Below are 17,500 nucleotides of genomic sequence, written 5' to 3' on the forward strand. Positions count from 1 at the left end.
AAGAATCAATTAATCAATCGTTTGATCAGCCTATCAATTTATCAATATTCTATGTATTTCAGTTAAGTGTAATAAATACAGCCACTTGCATAACTTCTCTGAACCAGTGAACTGACAGTCAGACCTTCAGCAAGAGCAATGCCAGCCTATGTTGTGAGAATTAACTATATAAGCAGGAATTAAAATTGGTTCACAAAACTGGCACAAAGAATAGTGCAGCATCTGACCTGGTTACAAAGTGTACAAACACATAATTACTTTCACCACCACAAAATGCTATCACAAGTAATCTACGACTCCATACTCTCTTCCTACAAATGTAAGAACACTTATACTATGAAATGTTATGTCCTTTTACAACTGTGTAACAGGAGTAGAGTTCCCAGCATGAGAGACCCTTTCACATATGATTGAGTAATATCCATAGCAATTAGGAAAACCCACCTATCAACAAACATCTCTGATTCCTAATTACATAAATTCATAGTATAATGTCTTCCTATCTGACAGGAAAGAAAACAGTTGTGATAGAGTTGCCATGTACATTCATGAAGATGTCACACCCTACTTGTGTTAAGACACCCAAAAATAGTTAATAGTATGTAAAAAGATATATATATATAAAGCAATTTGTTGTAATTATATGTACACCGTATTCTCCATGGCAAAAAATTTCAGAAGACCTTTGGAAAGATTAAAAAGCTATTGTTTACTGAATTGGGTAAACATATGCATGTATTCTTTTTATTTGACTGAAGTCACTCAGAAACACTCAAATATCCAGGAATGTCATATCATAACCAAAGATATGTAGAATTTCTTTTTAACCTCATCAACAGTGTGTTCATGGAACAAATAATCCAGGGGTTCTCAACTGGGATCCATATATGGTCCTTGGGGTTCCATATAAGATTTTGTTGTTAAAGTTTATGTGCAATAAATTGCTCATACTTCCACAATTTACACAATATTTTAACAATTTTTTAATACAATTCCAAATGATATTTAATTATGAAAATTTGATAGGATTTTTTAGTGGCTGTGCAGTAAGAAGCTTGCTTCACAACCATATTAGTTTCAGGTTCAGTCTCACTGCATAACACTTTGGGAAAATGTCTTCTACTATAACCTTGGGCTCACCAAAGCCTTGTGAGTGGATTTCGTAGGTAGAAACTGAAAGAAAACAATCGTATATATATATATGTATATGGTGGTTGTCTACTTCTTATACAGAGTTTGACCACCTCCTGTACCTACATCTCAGCACCATCATGGTATCTGATGTGGCTTTTTAAATCAGACAATGTGTTCTGAAAAGACACCCACACAGATTGCACCTCCGATTTGGACCACCAAGAGCTGCAGATAAGTTCTGCTCTTTGTGGATCTTAAAATATTTTTTGAGGCCTCCATTGGATTTGCAAACCTTCTGGCATACAGTGCATTCAAAGGTGTGTGCAGACATATAGACAAAATAGTTGGTGGAGGTTCGTTTTCCATGCATTCGCAGATAAGATTTGAGGCCAGCAAAGACAGGCATGGTTTGTCACAGACTGTGCACACCAAAAAGGTCATTGTCATTCACCTTCTTGATCATTACATAAATCCATAGTATAACGTCTTCCTATCTGACATACATACATACATACATACATATATATATATATATATATATATATATGTATGTATATGTATGTATATATATGTGTGCGTCTTTGTGCCTGTGTTTGTCACCCCACCATTGTTTGACAACTGATGCTGGTGTGTTTACATCCCTATGACTTAGCAGTTTGGCAAAAGAGTCCAATAGAATAAGTACTAGGTTTAAAAAGAATAAGTCTTGAGGGTCGATTTCTTTGACTAAAGCCCTTCAAAGTAATGCTCCAGCATGGCTGCAGTCAAATAACTGAAACAAGTAAAAGAATAAAAGAATAAAATGATAGAATGGATACGAGGATCCAGATGAGTAAAATAGGAATTAAAGGGGTCTACAGGCAAAAATGGTTGTGAACCACTGAAATAGACTATTTACCCTAACAGAAGCAGCAAAATACTAGATATTCACTTTCCAGACAATAAAAAATATATCTTACAATTTTCTACAATCTTAACATAGCGGAATTAACACTGTATGGTGCAAAAGAGCCTAATTATCTTGGCATCACACAGAAACAAGACATAACAAAACAAAAACAAACAAAAAGAAAACGACTTTCCTCAAGTCATTCAAAAGATCTGCAATCTGAAGTGACTCATCATTATCTTTCTGCAAAAACCTACTGAAGGATTTCAGTGCCTTATGTAGGTGAGTTGAAGATTCAATGCTAAAAAGATTTAGGCTTTCACTGATAACCCTCAAACACATTGGTTCTCATCTGGGGTCCATATGACCCCTGATTGTCCATATAAGACTTCTGAAGGTCCGTGCAAGTGACATAGTAACTTGAGGATCCACAGTATTATTTTAAGGGTTCATGAAAAAATTTTGATATAGATGTACATATTGCAAGAAACAGCTAGGTTTCTTTCTCTTGAGTGGCTGTGTGGTAAGTAGTTTGCTTACCAGCCACATGGTTCCAGGTTCAGTCACACTGTGTAGCACCTTGGGCAAGTGTCTTCTACTATAGCCTTGGGCGACCAAAGCCTTGTGAGTGGATTTGGTAGACGGAAACTGAAAGAAGCCCGTCATATATATGTATATATATATATATGTATGTGTGTGTATATGTTTGTGTGTCTGTTTGTCCCCCAATATCACTTGACAACCGATGGTGGTGTGTTTACGTCCCCGTAAATAAGCAGTTCGGCAAAAGAGACCGATAGAATAAGTACTAGGCTTACAAAGAATAAGTCCTGGGGTCGATTTGCTCGACTAAAGGTGGTGCTCCAGCATGGCCACATTCAAATGACTGAAACATGTAAAAGAGAGAGAGAGAGAGAGAGAGTATAGTTCAATATGTTTCTTGTTAATGTATGCAAGTGAATGTATGAAAAACAAAATAGGAATTTTGAAAGAAGTATCTATAAAACCAGTTTTTAAAACATCAAATGGTTATAGGAGTTCACAAGAATAAAATAGTAACCAAAGTGGTCCATAGATAAAAAAAAAAAGATGGTTGAGAACCATTACTCTAACACATTACATCTCAGATACTCTGAGTTAGGAAAGATTGCAATCAAAATCTGTAAGACATGAGAATTATAAAGTTGTTTCAAATGCATATTACAAAAATCATATTCTGAGAACATTTAGTATCAGAGAATAAGAATTCAAGTTAGGTCCCTAAAAGTCACTTGTTATCATTTGTCTGATTCATAATTCCTAAATAAAGCATCAAGTTTATTGCTGAACTAGAAACAATCCAATGATTCTGCATTAAGAAGATTGCTAAGTAGTCATAGCTGAACTACTTCAACTTCTGAGAGAGATTGAAAGCTCTAAAACTCTACTTCCTGGAGGGAATAATGGAAGGATGCAAAGTAATTTGTATTTAAATGATAAGCTTTTAGATGGTCTAGCACCAGACTTTGACAATGGATTCCATGCTGGTCTCCAAACTAGATGAATTGTCATAGATTCAAAGCTTCTGTGCCTTCTCTCTCTCTTGTTAGAATTAAATATAGCTATAACTTAGGGGTGAAATGACTGTAATATATGAATACCTTAAAAAAAAAAGCTATTTGTATGGATGAGGATCCACACTATAACAGTGGCAACAAAGATATAAACAATTCACACAATGTTCAAAAGAAAAACAATTTTTTCACAAGAAAATAAACAATTCACACGGATGACGTTGAAATATTTTTCATGTGGGGAAATTAAAAACTCGACAGGGGAGTAACAAACATTTTTGTTGTACATATTTTATGAAGAATCCGTAAAATTATGGAAAACTTGTTAGAGGGTCTAGTTGTTTTGCAAAAACAGCAACAACAATAATTCAAAAAAACAACAAGAACAACAACAAATGTTACTGCAATAAATGCTATGACTAATGAAGTTAGTAACAAAACCAGAAAATATGTTTTCCTCAAACCATGTAGCAAATTCAATAGATGAATTTAAATATGGCCTGGAAGAAGGAGTTACCTTCAACGCATATTACCAAAAATTTGAACAAATTTTCAAAAAAGAATGCCAAGACTGGACAAATGAAATGAAAATGCATCTAATTCTGAGGAAACTGGCAATGATAGAGCATGAGAAATACTGTAACTTTATATTACCTAAAAAAGTTTCTGATATAAATTTCATGGACACAGTTGACATTTTATATAGGTTGTTTACTGCAAAAACATCGTTGTTCTACACACATTGGAAGTGATTGAACATTGAGAAATGCGATGATGAAAACTTTACCACATATGCAGGTAGAGTGAAGAGAGAGTGTGAGAGATTTAAACTGGACGCAGAAGTCAGAATGATAATTCTCACAAAGCTGGAAATGAACCAGGATATAACACTCCAGAAACTGTCAGAAGAGTGTGATATGATATTAAGAATAAGGCACAACACAAAAGAAATACAATGCAGAGATTGTTTATGGAAAAAGCCAGTGTGGAAGAGTTTCATCAGAAAACAATATACAACTGGAGATAAACCCATGTATGGCATGTGGTGGTAAGCACCTGAGAAAAGCATGCCTGTTTATAAAAGCAAAGTGTTTTCATTGTGGGAACACAGGATACAGGACACATTAAATTGCACTGCAGAACTAAGATAATGAAAAATTGAACCAAACAAGAAAAAATAAATAGTTTGTCATCAGAGAAAAAAGTTTGTACAATGATCAGAAAATTCATCAGGGTGAGAATTGAAACCACTAGTGTCAAAATACAATCAGACATGGGTAGTGACATCACAATTATAAATGAAGATACATGGCGACAAATCAGTAAGCTGATATCATTTAAATCAAATAAAATAGTATATGGTGTTACAGGAAAGAAATTATATTTCATCAGTGAATGTATTTGCAATGTAACTTTTTGAGATGAAATGAAAAGGACAATCATTTATGTGTAAAAAAATTACTAAACCTATTTGACATGGAGTGCATGGAGTTATTTAAAATATGGGATACCTCCATTAGTGTTCTCTGTGAAAATGTAGTCAGCATGGTCAAAAGTTCGAATGAAATTGAACAACTGAGACAAAAAATTAAAATATTGTTTCCAAATGTTTTTTTGAAAGGATTAAGCTATTGCATTAAGACAAAAGCGAGGATCACAGAAAAAGAAAAGACAACACTGTTTTCAAGCCCGAATGGAATGTGCCATTTGCAGCATTGGACCAGTTCAATAAAAAGCTAGAAGGACTAGAAAGTCTAGCTATAATTGAAGAAATCAACTATTCAGACTGGGAAGCTCCGGTGGTTTATGTAAAGAAAAGAAGAAAAAAAAAAAAACTAAGAGTGTGTGTGGACTTTTCAACTGGATTAAATGACTTTAGTTGAACACAATTATCCATTACCAAGCCCAGAAGTGTTCTCAAACTAAATGGAGGAAAAATGTTCTCAAGGTTAGACCTCTCAGAGGCCTGTCTACAGGTACAAGTAGAGGAAGACTGCACACACCTTTTAACAATTAACACCACTGTAGATTATATAAATTCAAGTGGCTTCCTTTTGGCTTCTCAATGATATTTTGATAAATAGCAAGTCAGTGAAGCAACACCTTGAACATATTAAAAAAGTGTTTGGAAAAATAAATGAATACGGGTTTAGAATAAAAGAGGAAAAGTGTGAATGAAAAAAATCAAATATTTGGGTCAAGTAATTGACGAAAGGGGATAAAGGCCAGACCTATCAAGGGTGATAGCAATTTGGAATATGCCTCCCCCATTGAATGTCAAATTGTTACAAGCATTTTTAGGCTTGGTAAACTACTATCAAGCATATATCTCAAACATACACAACACAAGGGCTCCACTAAACAAGCTGTTAAAAAAGGATGCTAAATGGTTTTGGTCAGAAAAATGCCAGAAGGCATTTGAGGAACTAAAATGCATGTTAACTTCAGACTTGTCACTTACACACTTCGATCTGAAGTTGGAAACGATACTGGCAACAGATGCTAATCAGTATGGGGTAGGTGCCATACTCCTACACAAATGTGAAGATGGCAGCCAAAAGGCCATTGCTCACGTGTCAAGGATGCTATTGCCAGCAGAAAAAAATTATAGCCAAATTGAAAAAGAGGCATTGGCGATTACATATGGCATAAAAAAGTTCCACAGGTTTATACATGGTAGATGGTTTAGACTACAAACAGACCATCACCCGTTGCTAACAATTTATGGATCCACGAAAGGAATCCCAGTACATACAGTAAACAGGTTGCAGCGATGGGGCACCATACTACTAAACTACGACTACACAATGGAATATTTGCCTTTGTAAAAGCTAGGACATGTTGACAACCTATCCAGGTTAACACCTAGAAATGGCAAACCATTCAAGAACACTGTAATAGCAATCCTAAGAGCCGAAGAGGAAAGTAAACACAATGTGGAACATTGTTCGAAAGTTACTAATAATTCTGGAGGAGATAAAGCAACATGTGTCAAATGATAAGTTCATTAATGAAACAAAAAAAACTCTGTGATCAGCTAAAGAAAACAAAAATAGGTTCAGTAAAGCAAAACAGCAACAAGTAAACATATATACAACATTACGGCGTACTGATGTATGGTCAAAGGGTAGAGATACCTGAGACTTTACAAAAAGAATGTTGAAAGAATTTCATATTGGACATCCAGGAATTATAAGCATGAAAGCATTTATGCGCAGTTATGTGTATTGGGATGGCTGTATGATGCATTTCAGGTTCAAACACCATTACAGGTGGTTGAACCCATGCCTGCAAGTGGAAGAAAAAGGAAGAACACAGAGTTACAACAAATAGATGCCAAAACGAAAAAAATATCAAGTTGGAAAAAAAAATACTAAAGAGGGAGGAGGGGTGAATAAAGTAAAATGAAATGATTTGCTTCCCAAAGGAAAAAAAAGAGCTAAAAGGGGAGATGTTGTAGTGAAAATGGTACTCTCCTTCCCATGTGACAAAGTGGTGTGAACCAGCCACTATAAAGTTAGACAGTCAGTTGTAGGAGGTCAGTAGTAGTAGAGTCATTGTTTGAGTTCTCAGTTGGTGTCAGTGTCAGTTATGTGATATATACGAGTTCAAGTTACTGTCAAGGTAGACGTTTTACAGTCATTGTCTTGCAGAGCTATCAGCGATAGCATGATAGATAAGTCAAAGATAAGATGCAGAATACTGCCACAACATAATAATGGCTAGAAGAATATTAGTGCCAACAATAACATACAAGTGGACAAAGATCCACATTATAGCAGTTTACTTTCCCTTCATACAAACAGTCTTGATTAATTATAAGTTAGGTGCATTTATGCTCACCCCTTTCTCTCCCTGTCTCTTTTTCTTTTTCTCTCTCTGTATAAATATATACATATAGGTACAGGCTTGGCTGTGTGGTAAGAAGCTTGCTTCCCAACCACATGGTTCTAGGTTCAGTCCCACTGTGTGGCATTTGGGCAAGTGTCTTCTACTATAGCTTCAGGCTGACCAAAGCCTCGTGAGTGGATTTGGTAGATGGAAACTGAAAGAAGCCCATTGTATATATATATGTGTGTGTGTATGCATGTGTGTGTATATATATATATGTATATATATATATATATATATAAAAGATAAGAGTGAAAAAACTACAGAAGGCTTGTGTTACATGGTTAAAGTATATATTTAAATTATGTCAGAAAAATGTTATAAAATCTTTTTGATATATAGACGTTGTATATATAATTGAAAAAAGATTAAAGATCTATACAAATCAAATTTTTATATATAAAAAAGATGGAGGTGGAAATAGCACAGAATTAGGTCTAAGACATTTCAGTTTAACCCTTGGTCTACCAGAGAAAATGTATGTCACTAATTACCAACTGGGTCCAATGGACCCAATATTTTTCTTTTAATTAAATTTCATTCAAACTACCACTATTTCTTAGCTACATCATATATGCTATTAGGTGAATGAAGAATTACTGTTTCTCACAAATTTTAATAAAAAAATACAGCTTACAGAATATATTATAAATTTAAAAAATTACAAAAATACAGAATTACAGCTTTTCATGGCAGTGAATGCAGACAACATTGGAATGTTCTTGGCATTACAATTCTTACATGTAGTACGAGTTTTCCTGTCTTTTTTTTTGGGGGGGGGGCTACAGAAACAACATCTTCCTTTTTTCTTTGGCTGAGGAATCTCAAATGAGGTTGAAGATTGTCTTCTTTTCTTGTTTGGTTGAGAAATGTTAGCGGAACTAATAGATTGTTTGTCAGTTCTTGTTTAGCATTAACTCCAGCAAGTTCCTTTCCTAACTGAATTAGGCAATGTCTTCTTTTATCCTTGAAACTTTGCAAGTGAAGCTGTTTATATCAATCATGTTGTAGAATATAACCCCAGGCCACCATCGAATCATTCTATTGCAAGTCCTTAACCGTCTTATCTAGGGTATCTACTCCTCCTTTTGTTTTGTTGTAACATGTAATAACTTCAGGTTTCTTTTCTGCACTTTTTGAATCAATTGAAGGCTGAGAGTGGATTGTACTCATAAGTGTGACGACATAATTTTTCTTGGGACAACAAGATAGGATCATGGAATCCTTTTGAAATCCAAATATTGTGCTGTTGATTTCTCTTTCTTTTCCATTTGTGAAAGCACTTGGAAGTTCAACTCTGTTCTTTCTAATTGTTCCAACTAAAGTAGTTTTCTTGCTAAGCAGCTTTTGAGCCAATCCTAGACTTATAAAAAAATTAGCACAAGTTATACTTGTAACCAGTATTTTCAAGTTCTTTTACTGGGTCTTCAACAACTCTTGAACCTTGATTTGTTTCTTTCCCTTTTACTGGCTCTTTTCCAGTGTAGATTTGCATTTTCCAGGCATAAGATGTTTCACTGTCACATATTGCCCAAATTTTAATTCCGTATTTTCCTGGTTTTGGAGGAATATATACCTGGAATGGGCAGTGCCCCCTGAATGAAACTAATTGTTCTTCAGCTGTCATGCATGAACTTGGAACATATCCATCTTGCATATTCTGATTCCACATTTCAAATACTTCTCTTATGGGCTTCAATTTATCATCACTTCTCTTTTTTCTTCTTGCACTAGCATCATCAAAATGCAATACTTGTAAATCTGTTGAAATCTCCAGCTCATAATTTTGTTGAATATTGGGCCACCATCTTCTTGACTCCATAACTGTGTGAGATTTTCATGTTTAGATTTATAAACACCTATAAGAAAAAATCAGTCCAATAAATTTCTTTAGTTTAGAGTTATCAATTTCCTTCCATTTATCTTTGTAAACAACCTGACCTTCAAAATTTGTCCATTTACAAATTACTTCAAGAAGATTCTGGCATATAAAAATAGTAAAGCATGTTCCAGTGTTATCACAAGACCTTTTAGCAAAATGGGATGGTCCACATTCTTGGTGTACGATATTGCAAGATGAAGTGCTTAGTGTTGCTTGAGTAAGAGGATTAGAATGCCAAACTTCTTGTCTGTTTCTAGAAGCATATTGCTCATTCATAATTGGGTGGCTTGCAGATAATTGTTTTTTACTATCTTCATCATCTGATGATACAGAACCTAAACTGTCCACCACACATTCACTTTCACTATCATCTTCAGAGCAATAGAAGGAATTGCTACTATCTTCTTCCCATTCTTCATCTAATTCCAATAATCTTTTTGATATTTGGTCTTCACTCATGTTTCCATGTCAAGGCATATTGAAAAGCACAACTGAACTATATAAACTTGATAGCAGACTAAAGGCAGATATTGCTCTCTCATATTTATACTCTCCTGAAAGATGATGCAATATATTGTAAGAATTGCATCACCACATAGAAATATTGTATCACCCTATAACCTAGCAGATTGAAGGTGATGCAATACCACATAAATTTACAGGAATATTTTCATAATTTTTCCTATTTTATCTAAAATTCAGTAAATAAATTGAATGCAATTTTATCTATTTTATATCTGATAAATATCTAGGAAAATAATATTTGATACTGCTTTTATTCTGTTTAGAATGACAAGAATATTGCCTGAATTTAATTTGAGGGTCCAATGGACCCATACGGTAATTAATGTATAAAGTGAAATTTTCTAGCTTTTATAAACATACGGAAAATTTCCTATTTGATAAATAAAAGAAAGTCAAGAAAAAATAAGAGTCACGAGAAATCAGCAGAATCAAATAATATAAACAATAGGAAAAAGCAACTGAAAAAACTGAAATGGGTCCATTGGACACATTGGTAAACAGAAGGTCAAGAGAGAATTTAATAAAAGATTATATGAATAAAAATATTAATATTACCAGTTTTGATGTATTTCATCTTATCAAATATTAGTAAAAATTTATAAAAATTTATATATATATATATTAGAAATAATACATTTCTAAATCTCTCAGAGAGACTTAAGCAGTAGTGATGCGATAAAGTAGTTGTATACTGCCAACTTAACATGACAGTCCCAATAAGGGAATATACTACTGCTATTTAGCCCTAGGAAGCTGGACCACTTCCTGTCGGCCTTGACACATTTCCTGTGTCCTGGCTAGGCTGGGTGGAGGAGTTTATCTCCCCCTCACAAACATAAGGACACAGGAAATGTGTCAAGGCGGACAGGAAGCGGTCCAGCTTCCTAGGGCTAAATAGCAGTAGTATATTCCCTTATTGGGACTGTCATGTTAAGTTGGCAGTATACAACTACTTTATATATATATATATATATACACACACACACACACACACACATATATATATATATATATATATATATATATATCTGTGTGTGCGTATTTGTCCCCCACCACTACTTGATAACCAGTGTTGGTGTGTTTACTTTCCAATAACTTTGTGGTTCAGCAACAGACACCAATAGAGTAAATATGAGACTTAAAAAAAAAATAAGTACTGGGGTCAATTCGCTTGACTAAAAATTCTTCAAGGTGGTGCCTCAGCATGGCTGCAGTCTAATGACTAAAACAAATAAAAGTTAAAAGATATATATGTATATATATATATATACACACACATATATATATATATATATATATATATATATATATATATATATATATATATACATATATATATCAATATGTATATATAATAATATTAGGGACAAAATCCAAAATTACAGGTAAAAACTCAATTAAAATCAATTTATAAAAAATTAAAATTAAATTGAGCTTTATAGATTAAAATAAACACGTGTAGTCATTTTATTATCTTTATCTTATGATATTTACTTTGTTTTATATTATACTCATTTATTGTGCTTTTAATTATTAATTTTTCTATATGTGATAGTGGATTTTCATCGATGTGTTCTTGAAACTTGGTTCTTTTCCCTAAAACTATATATATATGTATATATGTAACTCAAATACTGTAGAAAATTTCTGTTTCATCCCTTTTGTTTTGCTTTCTAGCATTCGGAGTGTATGCCTGAAAGGTAAACAAGATCCATATGGATCTTATGCACATCTTCCAGCCATCACACATAATAACTGTTCAGATATTGATAAAAACTATTGGGAAAAGGCTAAAAGGGAACTTTTCTGTAATGTTTCTATTTCTACTCAACTGCTCTTAGCCTTTCGCAGAAAAAGGTACAAAAATATTAAGTACTATCACTTTTATTTTTAAACCATATGCATCCCACTGTTGCTACTCTCCTGCTCTCGCCCTCTCTGTCTTCCTCTCTCTCCCTATCTCCCTCTTTCTCTTCCTCTCTCTTCCTCTTCCATTCTCCCTCTCTCTCTTCCTCTTCCCCTCTTTCCCTCTCCACCTCTCTCCTCCTCTCTGTCTCTCTCTCTCTTTTTCTGTGTCTTGTGGCTCAAAAACAACTTGCACCTTTCTGACTTCAACACTTCATCACTTTGTTTCAATAAACTAAATTTCTACCTCTCTGGAATTGCACAGATACAATATAATCCTCTCGTGTTTTGCACTGAAGATACACAAAATAACGAAGCAACCCATCTGTGGATATGAAGGTTATTTAATATATGTGAAAGAAATAAAATGCCTTTCTTTTTCTTTCCAATGTTTTTATTGAAAATAATTGTACTTTTACAGAATATTGGTATGTGGCAAATAACTCTGAAAAACTACACTGAAAATTGCTGTGTTTGAGATTTACCACAAATTACTTTTAAAATTCACCTACAGCGTTACATTCAGCAGTTCTTGGGTAGTTTTGATATCAAAAAGTAGTGATGACTTATCCATCATCTGTGATGACTTGCCCATCATAAGATAATGTGTACAAGGGATGAGCAGAGATGATGAAGCTCTAATTCTGGCTAGGGCAAAATCACAGAATTGATGCAACATCCTAGGCAGAAGACTGTAGAATTACTTATAGACATAGAAGTTAAAACCAAATTGCTTTGTACATGATGAGTATGTCAATGTTGTTTGGCATAAATAGCAGATACAAAAGGTTAACAGGTAAGATATTTAAAGATAGTCATTAAAATGTGTCATTGAAGTTTCTTAAGATAATTGTCCTGAGAAAAATTTAGTGCAATCCAAGCTGTTTTGACATTCTCAAAGTGAAAGTGAATGAAATTTTTGTATATTAGCACAAACACAGTTTCGTCAATTGGTATAGTAAAACAGGTAAGATGAAACCATTTTGTATACATTATCAATTTGGTAGTTAAATTTGAAGTTAGAAGTAGGCCAAAATCTCTGATGCATTTGTTAATTGTAGTAAAAGGATTAAAAGATTTTATTGTTTGATGGCATTTCACCTAATTTAAGAAAAATAATTCAACAGTTGAAAAATTTGAGTGGGTACTGTTGCTGCTGTCACCTACAGTTGCTATCAGAGTAACAAAGGGAGCGACAGTGTGAGAGAGAGAGAGAGAGAGAGAGAGAGAGAGAGAGAGAGAGAGAGAGAGAGAAAGAGTGAGAGAGAGAGAGAGTTTATTGAGAAATAGAAGAGAGGAGGAAGATTCCTTTAAGGAGAGAGAATCGCTTCAGGGTTTATAATTTTTTTTATTGTTATGAGTGATCTTTTTCTTACGAGTGAAAGAGCATATAAAATAATATTTCCTTATAATCCATTGTTTTCTTTTTAAATGTCCTGGTAGTTGTGGATACTCCCATTTTGCCCTTCTTATGTGCTCCTCAGTATAACATAACTGGAGATCAATAATTCTTTTTAAATTAAAGTGCATGCTGCTCTTAAAACTCAGTCTGCAATATGATATGTTTAGATGTTATATGTTGTGATGTCATCTAATGAGACTCTCAGAAGGCTGTTATATTATTGTGGTGATAGGAACCTGGTAAAGAATCTATAAAACACAAGGTGGCAACTTTAACACGTTTATTGTGGTCACACGCATACACACAATGGAATGATGGTTTATATATATCTACAGGCATCTGGGTGGGTTGTATGTAAGCTGTTAATCCTGGTGAGAAACTCACGAATAGCGATGTCAGAACCAGAGCAGTGTGTTGGTGCTGTGCAGACGTTGATGACATTGGTGAGAGACATCTGATGTGATGACAAAGATGGAAGTTGCTGCAAGGTGATCAGTGGTTATACCTTAGAAAGTCTAGAACCAACTGACCCCGAGCCTAGGAAAAGGTGAGCTTTTATAGTTAACAGGTAGGCTCAAATGCTTGTTTGGAACAGACCGTCTCACATGACTTATTTGCAGGTTGTGATTGGTTGGATTGCATATTGGCGTGTGATAGAGTAAGAGACAAATCGCCCCAATATCAACCAATCAGAGTGGTAGACACAACAGGGTCCAAAACAGCACCCAAAGGCTAGCTGTTACCTGATACATTCGTATGTACTTAATATAAGTGGGGAAGCTCACTAGATTTTGCTACATATGCATTGTGGTCCTATTACTGTATTGATAGCACCAATAGAGAAACCACTGGATACATGCATAACATTGTCAGCTAGTTTGGTTGGTGTTGGAAGAAAGCAATGTATCAGGGTTAATAATAACATCAGTAATGTCATTAATAAATAAATTACTGTTGTTACTATTACAGCTGTTTTTGTTGCTGTTAATGTTTTGGGATAGCTCCAGTGTGGTCAGTGCAGATATGGAAGCATGGCTGTGTGGTAAGAAGTTGGCTTTCCAACCACATGGTTTTGGGTTTCAGTCCCACTGCATAGCACCTTGGGCATCTGAGCTGATCAAAGCCTTGTGAGTGGATTTGGTTGATGGAAACTGAAAGAAGCCCATTGTGTGTGTGTGTGTGTGTGCGTGTGCGTGCGTGTTTCCCACCACTGCTTAACAACGGTTTATTTGCATTCTCATAACTTAGAGATTCAGCAAAATTAAACAATAGAATAAGTGTGAGGCTTAAAAAAAAAAAAGATTGGGGTTAATTTGTTCAATTTGTTTGGCAAAAAAATTCTTCAAGGCAGTACCCCAGCATGGCCGAAGTCTAATGACTGAAACAAGTAAAAGATAAGAGATTAAAAACACAACAGATGTTCAACGTAATTACCAAATTCCCTTCATCCCAACTCTGATGTGTCTTAATCAGGAACTACTTAAAAAGCAGTCCCTAATATAGAATTATTATATCAGCATTATAACAGAGACAGGGTAGTCTTGAATAGAGTACTGAATGAACAAAGCAAACTCTATTCGATGGAGGAAGAAACAAATTATTCTCAATTTTTAGAGAGATAAGAGAGATAATCTGCTCAAGCTTAAGCAACCATATATTACTGAAAGAATCTACATATTCTTGTTCTTTAAGAGAGAGTCATAGACAAAACAGAGCCCTTCGTGACACCCGAAAGTCAGGGAAAAGAAAGACTAGGGAAAATAATAGTAGACACAAAACTGAAACAGCTTGCCTCTGTAGTCTACAAATATTTGGTTGTTAAGGAAATTACCTCATTTCCTCAAACCTTGAAATTTAGTGAAATAAGTCCTTGCATAAGTGGAATAACATTTTGGCACAAAATGACTCATGATAATGTATAATGTGTTGTTTATGTTGCAGGAGTTTAGAAACTTAGAGAGATATGAAATATAACATCTTTAACCCTTTAGAATTCAGATTACTCTGTCAAATGTAATGTATTTTTTATTTACATCGTTTTGAATTAATCAGGGATTATCTTGCACCCTTGTGATTTTGATGCTGTAATTGGTTATTTTTACATTTTTATATTATTTATTTTCAATTCAAGTCATTTTTAAAAATTCTATTTATTTTCTTAATTTTATTTATCTTTTATTTTATTTTTATTTCATTGATCATTATTATTTCATATATGCACTATGGATTAAACTGTTGGAATAGACAAATTTCTAGCAACAGGCTGCATTAAGTAACCTTAGATGCCAAGAACCTTGCTATGTATCCTAGCTGTCCCTAATAACACTGTTTTCTGGAGCTGCTCTACACTAGGTCTTATGCCTATTTCCTCTATCCATCGGTTCAAATCTCTTTAGGGATAGCCCTGAATGCACCTATAACATTTTACTCACACTTTCCTTAGCCTCTGCAATTCAATAGTTAGGTCCTGGTACTTTGCTATTTTTATTACTATTATTATTAACCATGCCAAATCAGACTGAAGTCTAGTGCAAACCCACAGCTTACCAGCCAGTAGTCAAACCACCCAACCCAGCATGGACACCGGACATTAAATCATCATCATCATCATCATCATCATCATCATCATCAACAACAACAGCAACAACAGCAACAAAGCAGCGAACTGGCAGAAACGTTAGCAGACTGGACGAAATGCTTAGTGGTATTTCACCTGTCACTATGTTCTGAGTTCAAATTCTGTTGAGGTCGACTTTGCCTTTCATCCTTTTGGGGTCGATAGAATAAGTACCTGTTGAACACTGGAGTTGATGTTGAAAGCTATTCTGTGACCATTCAACCATGTTGTATATCAGTGACTACATGGTCTAATGAGTCCTTCTTTATTTAGAATAGTAGGATATGGTTTGAGGAAGATTGGGCTGCTATTTCTAGGAACTGCTATTTCAAGCTGATATTTCTACCATGTAAGAAGCTCTCTTGTTGATGTTGATGAGAATGTTAGTTGTGACAATTGAACTGCTGTCTTAATGATGATTAAGATGAGAGAAGGGGTGGGGGGAGAAGGAGAGGGGGGGGAAGAAGGAGAGGGGAGGAGGAGACTAAAAGAGTGAAAGTGAGAGGCTGAGAGAGAGAATAAAGAGTCAGACACTGACAGAGAGTAGTACATGGTTAGGGTGAATGAATATCATGAAAGAAACAGGAGAGGAGCAATCTAGAAGTTGCGAAAGAACAAATGAAAATAAGTGAGGCGGGTGGGTAGAGGGAAAGAGAGCCAGTGAAAACGGCATCTAAAAGCTGAAAGAAACAAAGAATGAGAATCAACAGAGAGAGGGGGATAAAGAGAGAGAGAGGGAGAAAGAGAGAAAATGAACATTGATGCACGCTCAGACACGAGAACAACCTCATTGTTATTTGTTAATTACACTTTATAATGTCCTAGAATAATCCCTGGTCAAGCAAGTCAGTAGTGTGTGAGACTATCAGATGAAATTTTGATGAGTTGTATCCTGTCACTAGTTCTGTCAAAACATTTAACTCTTGCAGTTTCGATTCACTGTATTTGTAAATAGGAAACAAATCTCCCTCAAACCACACCCAACTATTAGAAATTATGTTTGCTAGTTTGTTGTTAACACCAATACTGGAAGCAGAATTCCTGTCAATGGAAATTGGAAGATGGAAAGTTGAATGAGCTGCAGAACCACTTTTGTAAAACAATGTAGCCATTCCTGGGGATAAAACAGTGAAAACCAGTTCATCTAAACATGCTTTCACATAATAAATGTTCACATGAAATATCTTTCTGAAGCCACTAGAACTATTAACAAAAGAAGTGGTTTGAACTTCAACTGTTATTCAGTATGTTATCTCTTAAGGTATCAAAAGCATATCAGAGCTCATAGTTTAAAAGTTCCTTTCGATACCAACATACCTGAGACTGCCCCAGGTTCTGTAACATAAACTTACTGTTTTAAACTGGTCTAAATTATAATCTTCCATCAAAATTTTATGCTAATTTGTTCCAGATCATAGCTTAATAACAAGAAAGTTATTTTACTAAATTCTTCATTATTTTAAAAAATTACTGAAACAATGGTAGCATATGCCAACAAAACTATGGTAACAAAAGGGTTAATGGCTCGCTTCAGTTTTCTGTAAGTTGTTGATGGTAATGTCTAAAATTGATTAAAAAGTTTTTATACATTTGGTTCAAATGATCCAAGGATAAACTGATAAAGAGAAGTTCTATTTCAGAGACAGGAAACAGGTCTTTCTAACTGTTCATAATCATTTTGTTAGAATGAAGTCAATCAAAT

General features: G+C 34.6%; 1 long non-coding RNA gene across 1 annotated transcript in view; it reads right to left on the bottom strand.

The window, feature by feature from the left end:
- Nucleotides 1–6,719: 6,719 nt before the first annotated feature.
- LOC128249371 (uncharacterized) overlaps nt 6,720–17,500 on the bottom strand; it is a 126,082-nt gene continuing 115,301 nt past the window's right edge. The window contains exon 3 of the long non-coding RNA XR_016244236.1: nt 6,720–6,864. This is a non-coding gene — a long non-coding RNA (uncharacterized LOC128249371). The remainder of the gene's footprint in view (nt 6,865–17,500) is intronic.

The sequence above is a fragment of the Octopus bimaculoides genome, chromosome 14 (genome assembly GCF_046866305.1).
Source record: "Octopus bimaculoides isolate indiv1 chromosome 14, ASM4686630v1, whole genome shotgun sequence".
NCBI lineage: Eukaryota > Metazoa > Mollusca > Cephalopoda > Octopoda > Octopodidae > Octopus > Octopus bimaculoides.